Source organism: Leptonotus elevatus, chromosome 7, assembly GCF_054856555.1.
Source record: "Leptonotus elevatus isolate MCC_2025b chromosome 7, RoL_Lele_1.0, whole genome shotgun sequence".
NCBI lineage: Eukaryota > Metazoa > Chordata > Actinopteri > Syngnathiformes > Syngnathidae > Leptonotus > Leptonotus elevatus.
The window spans coordinates 3,040,850-3,050,490 of record NC_141245.1 but is presented as its reverse complement, the minus strand read 5'-3'; the positions used below and the strand labels follow the sequence as shown (position 1 = coordinate 3,050,490).

Below are 9,641 nucleotides of genomic sequence, written 5' to 3'. Positions count from 1 at the left end.
GTAGGCGCTGCCTACCCCAGGCTGAAATGAAAATTTTAACTGTTTGGCTTTTTCTATTTATTTTAATTATTCTTTTCATTTCAGAAAGCCTACACTACCTATAGGTTTAAAAGTGAGAGTAATGTTTTTTTGTTTTATTTTCTATCCATACAGAGGAGGCATATGTTAAAATAGTTTGAATGTATGGCATTTTGTATTTGAGTATCAAGTATCTCGAGGTTAAGTCTTCTTTTTTTGGAAATGAAAATATGGTCACCCTAGGATACGTTGTACACTCACCTACCGACACACAAATTTGTAATTGGAGTGTGCGTCTCAACTTGCGACTGCCTGCCTACCCAAACCTAGAGCTCACTGCACGTCACTGTAACAATTAATGTATGTATTTTGTAACGAATATTGCCCGTCACCCTCAATGTTTCCATTTTTTGTGCCTTTTTAAACATTTCCCCCTGGGGAATGCGTGTGCGTGTCTTAATTCTGTGTTTTCAGTTCAAAAGGACTCTTTGAGTTTCCCTCCAGCAGGGACTGGATTTCATTTTTTTGCGTGTGTGTGTGGTTTTGTCTTTGCTACATTGTGGGGCCCATACACATATGTTTTTCCAGGTTTAACTACCATTGTGGGGACATTTTGGTGGTCCCCACAAATGCAGACCTCTTTTTGAGGGTCAAGATTTAGTTTTAGAGTTTAGGTTTGAACTGAGTTATGGTTGAGGTTAAGGTAAGAAATGGGGCTAGGCAATCATTTTTGATGGTTGGAATTAGGGGAAGGGCTAAGAAATGCATCAAGTCAATGAGATGTCCCCACGACGATAAAAAGACAAGTGTGTGTGTGTGTTTTTTACGTAGTTGGGCCAACATTTTCAAAACTAGAGTCTTTCACCAACCCCAGAAACATCTAAATTCCAACAAATTAGAGAGACCTCGAGAGACCAGAGGAAAGACTGAAGAAAGGAAGGAAGGATAGATGAAGCAGAGTGAGATCCGCAAACACCAGCCTCCACTGATTCAGCGACCAGTGGGAGAAGCAAATTCTGTTTGAAATTCAGTAGATGCTGGTGTGGTGGGTCTGGCATGCATGTGAACCTCCACCAAAGGGGGGGAGCCGTCGACCCAGGCCCGACAAGGCAAGCACAGGCCCCCCTGGCCAGCTATCTAATTTATTTAATTTTTTTATATGGGAGTATGTTTCACCAGGATATTTTAGCATCAAGCCCAAATTTAAGGTATATAAATTAACTTTATTTAGTAGCAGTTCAAGCAGTAGTCATTATTGAACAATATATTCAGATTGGTGGAATCAACTTGTAAGTTTTCCACTAGCACGCAGCATGATTTTCTTTTGTTCAAGAGAAGGTTGTTAGTAGATAGCCACTTTTGCACAGAAACAAGATTGTGCTGAAGGGGTCTTCCAATTTCAAACACACCACAACTGAATGTATGCAAATCTAGTATGTCTGCATACAAATACAGCTGACACTTCTTGTGAGCTCATTAATACAGATAGAAGAGAAGTGGTCCCAAGGACAAGCCTTGCGGGATCCCTTTCGACCAAGAAGTCAGACAGTCTTCAATCTAAATTTTACTTTTAAAATTGCATTACATTTGGTATCCAGATTACACTGGGAAAGGAAAAAATGGTACTGATCAAAGTCAGAATTATTATTATTATTATTATTATTATTTTTACAATTATTTAATGGGCAAAAGTGTGTTTAATAAAATAAATGAAGAGTTCTATTTATTTATTTATTTATGAACAGGTAGTACAGGCCATCTTTACATGTACATAATGCTTACAATCCACATATGATCACATATTATTACTTCTACAGCAACCTACAGTATTTATCCCATGATTAGTCATCCAACAAAATAGGTGGACCAAATCACTTCGCCAATATTATGTCTTGGTAGGTAATATCAGAGCTGTAACATAGTGTAACAATCTGCAGAGTGGCACCGTGCCACATGATGGCGCCTCTTTGTTTTTGTGGGCATGTTCTTTTTCATTTTTGGCTGTGAATGTTTTTGACGCAGGGGAGGCACAATTATTGTAACACGCAGTGGCGCCTAGCCCACTTCTAGCCTACTGGGTTTTGTTGTTGTTTTATTTATAAAAGTGAAGCTGTGGACTTCCATTTGCTTTACCGTTTTTTCTGTTCCACTGCGCCGTCCATGGCCGATCAGCCACCCCGCATTACAATAGCCAGGACAATGCTAATATAAAGGCAGTACAGTGTTGTGCAGTTTCACAGTCAAGACTGAATTCTCATGCTCTGATATGTTGAAAAAGGACATTGTCCATATAGTATGTTCTACATCATAGCAGATGCTGATGCTTTCATACATGTAACTGTGTGATTTTGTAATTGTGGCTCACTGTGTTAAAAACAAAAACAAAAAAACAGCAGCAATATCAGATCTTTTCTGTTTTTCTTTGTAAATAACAAATATACGACGGTGAATAAGGGCCACGCATATATTTATTTATTTTTTTTAGGGGGGGGGGGGGGTTATATTCCGAGAAACTCACAAATTTGCGACTTCATTAAGTTGCAAATTTGTGAGAAAAAAACTCTTAACAAAAAAAACGTATGAGATATACGTAGCGTATGGCCTCATTATTGCATCTCTGCTTTTTGCAGATGATGTGGTGCTGTTGGCTTCATCAGGCTGTGATCTCCAAGCAGTTCGCAGCCAAGTCTGAAGCGGTTGGGATGAGGATCAGCACCTCCAAGTCCGAGACCATGGTCCTCAGTCAGAAAAGGGTGGCGTGCTCTCTCTGGTTCGGGGATTAGATCCTGCTCTAAGTGGAGGAGTTCAAGTGTCTTGGGGTCTTGTTCACGAGTGAGGGCAGGATGGAGCTGGAGATCGACAGGCGGATCGGTGCAGCGTCTGCAGTGACGCAGACTCTGTATCAGTCTGTTGTGGTGAAGAAGGAACTGAGCCAAAAGACGAAGCTCTCGATTTACTGGTCGATCTACATTCCCACCCTCACCTATGGTCACGAGCTGTGGGTCGTGACCAAAAGAACAAGATCCCGGATACAAGCGGCCGAAATGAGTTTCCTCCGCAGGGTGTCCGGGCTCTCCCTTAGAGACAGGGTAGAAGCTTGGTCACCCGGGAGGGACTCAGGGTCAAGCCGCTACTCCTCCGCGTTGAGAGGAGCCAGTTTGAGATGGCTCGGGCATCTGGTTCGGATGCCTCTTGGACGCCTCCCTGGAGATGTGAGGCATGTCCCGGGAACGAATCAGGACACGCTGGAGAGACTATGTTTTCCAGCTGGCCTGGGAACGCCTTGGGATCCCGTCGGAAGAGCTGGTCGAAGTGGTTGGTAAGAGGAAAGACTGGGCTTCCCTCCTAAAGCTGCTGCCCCCGCAACCCGATAAGCGGTAGCAAATGGATGGATGGATAGTATCTATAGTCTAATGAGAGGATTCATTGGTGGTTAATGGGACACTGTTTATAAAATGAAAAGGCAGGATGAAGACTGATTCATTCTTAATTTAAACTTTACTCGTCATACACGGCAGCTAGAGCGACGAGGCCTCCTGATTCCCTATCAGCCGACTAACACTAACCAATCAGAAGCGAGTAGTGATGGGAATTTGGGCTCTTTTAGGTGATCCGGTTCATTTGGAGTGGCTCTCAAAACGGCTCTTTGAACTTTAGATTTTCTTTTAAATATTTCCGACAAATATAGCATACATTTTGACAAATTACTTGGTGAACTAAGTGTTTCACTCTACTGACTGTAAATAACAACAATTATAAAGTAAAGAAAAGGTTTTTCGTTTATTTTGTTTAAAGTTAAAAAAGGCTACGAACAATAAATAAGCAACAAAATTAAAACTTCAACCAACAACAATCAAAATAACAATCAAAATAACAAAAATAGTGAGTGGTAATTTAAGTGCAACAGCAGCAGCGAACAAAACAAACATTATAAGCTACTCACCAGGTCCAGGATAAAATACCTTATTTTATTTCAAATTGGCATTCAGAAAAACTAAATACTTCAACTCTCTTCTTCTGTTTGTTTTCTCCTCCTACACTCACTGCATGCCTCCCCTTTCTCTTCCCGTCTCTCCCTCTGTGAGCAGCGCAGCCAAACCTTGCTTCAGACACGTGAGAGAGAGAGAGAAAATGACAGAAGGAGGGAGCCGGCTCTCATCGTTCACTTCCAAGAGTTCGCTAACGACCCATCACTAGAAGCTAGCATACTTTAGGTAAGTGCAAGTGAATGACGGAGAGCAGCAGATTTGACACATCAACTTGGCTACTTGTACAAAAAAAAAAAAAAAAGTATAAATAATAATTCTGGAAACATAAATGTACCAGTTAATATACATTTTAAAACCCGTGGACGTTATTTTGTTTTGATTAAATTCTTGTAATTTTTGCCAAAATCAGGCATTTCCTTTGAAGTGTGATAACTTAGTCATTTATTAACATTTTTTTCACTTTTAACTGTTCAAAATGTTCACTGGCATCAGACCTATCTATACTTTTTTTAAATGCCCTCTATGGACAATAAAATCAGTATTATGCTAACAGCAAAATTAACTATGCTGTATATATATATATATATATATATATATATATATATATATATATATATATATATATATATATATATATGTAAAATAAAGGTCTAATTTGAATATTTCATATGACATATTTAGAGGCTTGAATAAGTCCATAAGTCATAACAATATAATTTTTTATGCATGCCCAGTTTTCACACAATGGCAGTTTTCTGAATAACACAAAATTCTTGTAATTTTGCCCAAATCTGGCTTTTCCTTTGAAGTGTGATAACTTAGTCATTTATGAATTTTTTTTTCACTTTAACCGCTCAAAATGTTCAATAGCATCAGACCTATCTATACATATATAGTTTATTTTATTTTTTATATTTTAATGCCCCCAATGGACAATAATAGCAGTATTATGCTAACAGCAAAACTAACTATGCTGTATATATATATATATATATATTATGGATATATATAAATCAAAGTAAAATATTTCATATGACATAATTAGATCCTTGAATAAGTCAATAAATCGTAACAAGAATTTTTTTTCTTTAGAACAAGAAGGTCAGTCACAATAACTGATTTTGATGACAGAATTTATGAGTAACACTTTAGAACAAATATGCAGAATTCATGAACATGAAACATCAGTTACTGAAACGAAGAACTACTACTAACTAAACACCAGAACTTTTTTTTTCATTTAACATTTCATGCAATTGGTCTTGATGTGTTTTTTGCAAATGTAAATTCCACATTTTGCGCAAACGTTTGAAACTCGAAGTGGCTTTGTGCAAAGGCCACATTGTTGGCGCTTAGACAGGGGTCCAGCACCGCCTGCTCCACCAAGCCTTCAGCAGAAGGCTTTGCTTCCCTTTTCAAAATTTCAGGCCAAATTAGAGCCTTGCCTAGCTCCTCAAGGAAGAGCCGCCGCTTGTAGCCTTTCTTCTGGTTCCATTCAGGGTAAATCGCGGTAAAAAGCACAAATGCATTGAAGCAAGAAATGTCCAGCATGTGATAGAAAACACACATGGGCCACCTCTGTGCCCGCCGGCGGCAGGAGTATGTGGCACAGGCCTGTAAAACACACACACACACAAATAAAAAATCAGATGACAAGACAGCTTTGATAAGACAGCTTTTACAAAGACAAACCTTGATATGCAAAACACGTACTTACCTGGTCCAGATGATCCACAGCACCTTTGGACTTGTTATAGTCGTGAATGACTTTGGTTTTTTTCTTTTCGGTATCCATCACCTCCGGTTCTCGGTGCCGCGTGCTCAAGATGAAGACATTTTTCCCCTTCTTTGGAACGTAGGAGACCAAAGTGTGATTTTTTGCTGACATCGCACAGGGTCCATATTTTAAGGCCATATTTAGCCGGCTTGGATGGCATATATTGCCGAAATGAGCAGCGGCCTGAAAATGAGACCAGCTGCTCATCAATGCATATATCCCTTCCGAGGTTGTACATTTTCGGCAAGAGGATGCTACACATATTCCATATTTCACTGATAGGGGACAGTTTATTTTGGTGGTGGCCTGAGGAGTCTGTCATCAAACCTAATTGTCCGGTTTATTTGTCAGAAGCGTCCATGGGCCATAGTTTTTGAAAATATGGGCCGTCCGCTATCTTTGTCCCATTAGCTGATCGTTGCCTCATGCTTTGATTTGTATAACCCTGCCAGAATCAGCAGCCCCAAGTAAGCACGCAGCTCGCTGACAGTCAGTGTGCTCCAAGAAGTGACTGACCTGAGCCCTTGGAGGTTTGTCATGCCCAAAATTCGCTGTATGATGCCCTCATTGAAAAATAAATCAAACGCAGTTTCAGGGCTGCTGATTCTGGCTACTGCGTAGAGTGTTGGCCCGGGGTTAGGAATGGGAGGGGGGACATAATGTGTGGCCATTTCGTGGATAGGAGACCATAATAGTTTTTTATATTTTGAGAGTCACTCACTATTTTCTTCACCCTGATCGTCATTTTCATCATCCTCTGCCTCCTCGTCGTGTTCATCTCCGCCCCCCTCCTCCCCGCTCTCACCTCCGCGATCATCTGCGTCCACTTTCCACTCCTCGTCATGCTCATCTTCGTCATCATCATCTTCCTCCTCCGGCATCCAAAGTCCAAGAGTAGACTCTGTAACCTCTTCCGAGCTCTCCGAACTAGCGTCCGAATTAAATTCTTCTTCGGAATCAGAACTTTCTAAAACGAGCTGAATCGCGTCCTTCAATGACATTTTTCTCGCCATTGCTACCAGTTGTGTTGAAAGAAATGCAAAGTAGTGACCATCGCGAGAACAACGACCCCAAAAATGCCCAGAACCAATAAGAGTAAAGAAATTCAAACACTCAACCAGTAAGAGTTGAAATTCAAACAATAACAATAAACAAGTGCCTTTTTTTTTTGCATTTGTGGGCGGTACCTCTGTATTTTCTTGTGCACACCTGCAAATATGCATGCCAAAATAGACTGAAAGTGAGCTCAGACACATCAACACTAAACGTTTTTGTAATGCCAACCGTTTTTATCACATTCATTTTGACCAATCTGCAGCGGGCTTTGCACAAGCAAATTCATTTATTAGCCTATGGCGCCACCTGGTGGATTTTGGGTGTTAACACTCTCAACACATAAATTCCTCTATTTTCATGTTTATGACTCATCAAAGAAGCAATTGCATCAGTAATCACGGAAAATGCATTATAACACATCAGGATTACAGCATATCAAAAACTGTGGATTATAATGGGAGTCAATGAGCCAAAATCGGGCATTATTACAAGAATTTCGAGTGAATCTCTCCCTCCTGTTTGCAATAATTATAAATTGCAGCATGGCGCCAATTTGAACTTCTAAATTCTTTAACAATCCTGGTGAAATGTCAGGTCCCTAGTGTATTTTTTTCAAATGCTTTTTCTTTGATGAAACACAGAAAAACATAAAAATGCCAGAAAATGGACAAATAACACCGACGGGTTAAGAAATTAACTTAAATACTTGATCCTCAGGGTGTGGATCTTCGCAAAGCGAGGCGTCTTTCGTCGCTGGCCGTACCCAACGCATCAAAGAGCGAATGTGTAACGCCTGAGTCTGAGGCTGGGTTACCTGCCGAGGGAGTTTGGAAACATTTTCCTCTGCGCCGTGTACGTTCCGCCCAGCGGGAACGCCGCTCACACTCCATTCCCAGTCTCTGGAAAAAATCAGTAATCACCCCGGTTCCTAAAAAACAATGTCCTGTGGTCAATAATGACTTCAGGCCTGTGGCTCTAACTTCTATTGTCATGAAGTGTTTCGAGAGGCTGATGGTGACTCTGCTCAGGGGGGAGGTGGATGCACACTTAGACTCCCTTCAGTTTGCCTACAAGCAGGGTCGCGGCACTGACGATGCCATCAACAGCATCACACATCTGGTCAGCAAACACCTAGACGGCCCTAAAGCTTATGCACGTGTGTTGTTCGTTGACTTTAGCTCAGCGTTCAACACAATGCAGCCGCACCTGCTTTTGGGTAAACTGAAGAAGATGAATGTGAACCCGTACATCTCGAGGTGGTATCACTCCTTCCTGACACAGCGCACACAGCAAGTCAGGGTCAACAGCTCCCTCTCGGAACCCAGATTGATAAGCACAGGCGCCCCACAGGGCTGCGTCAGCTCCCCGGTCCTCTTCACGTTGTACACAAATGATTGTGTGACATCACACCCAGAGAACTTTATCATTAAGTTCTCTGATGACACAGCTATCGTCAGCTTGCTGCAGGCCGGCGGTAGCCCACTGGACTATTTCTCAGAAACAGACAGAGGAGGTGATATTTGATCCAAAAGCTGTTGGTGACCACAGGCCAGTCGTCATTAAAAGCAATCACATCAGCCAGGTGGGTTCATACAGGTATCTGGGGGTCCACATTGACAACACACTCAGCTGGAGGGTACATGTTGGAAGTCTCTGCTCCAAACTTCAACAGCGTCTCTATTTCCTACGCAGACTTAGGGTCTATGGAGTGGAGCAGAGGATCATGCTGTTGTTCTACCGGGCTGCATTGGAAAGTATCATCAGATACGGCATTGCGGCCTGGTACGGCAACCTGACTGTGCAGTCAAGGTCACAGATTGCCGGTCTGGTGCGGACTGCCATGAAGATCATGGGGGTCAGGAATCATCCTTCCCTACAGATGCTTTATGAGCGGTCCGTCACCGGACTGGCACAGAAAATTGTTACTGACCCGACTCACATTCTGCATCATGAGTTCCAGCTAATGCCTTCCGGCAGGAGATTCAGGGCCCCCAGAACCAGGCTGAACCGCTACAAGAACTCATTCCTGCCGACATCCATCAAACTGCTTGACAACCGACATTAACTCAGTACAATAGATATATGGTGCAATGTTGTGTGTGTGGAATATATGCAGCCGTGCTGTACATACTCATGTATATATATATATATATATATATATATATATATATATATATATATATATATATATATATATATATATATATTTAGGAGTGTGTGTGTGTATATGGGTGTGTGCAGTCCTCATGTATGTACTTCTCTACACATGTATACTTCTGTGAAGATTTCTTATTGCTGCACTTCTTATTTAACTTTAATTTTGTCTCTTTCTATTCTGTTGTTTCTTCTTTACTGTAACTGCAGCTGGACGGAGTCCAGGAAAAAGTTCCCCACGGGGAAAATAAAAGTATATCGTATCGTATCGTATCGTAACATCATATGGTTAAGCTCTGCTACAGCAATTACTATCTCTATATTTGAAAACCCAACCAAAAAGTATTGGCACAAACATTTGACGAGTACGCTATGTGTATTTCTTGTAAGTTTCTGAGTTTTTTTTCTCGCAAATCTGCCACTTAATAAACTTTTCTCAGAATATTGCCCCCACCACAAAATATTTTATTTTATTTTTAAATTACACGTGGCCTTAATACACCGTCGTACAAACGTGATTTATTGTTGCAACAATAAATCACAAAAACTAAATTTTGTAATGCAAAAACTAAACTCTTAAGTAAGATATAATTTCTTAAATGTAACCTAAATTTGCCTATTTTGCTCTGACAAGTTATTTTTACTTA

General features: G+C 41.0%; 1 pseudogene; it reads right to left on the bottom strand.

Moving 5' to 3' along the window:
* Positions 1–4,058: 4,058 nt before the first annotated feature.
* Positions 4,059–6,788, bottom strand: LOC147170384 (uncharacterized; annotated as a pseudogene).
* Positions 6,789–9,641: the final 2,853 nt, after the last annotated feature.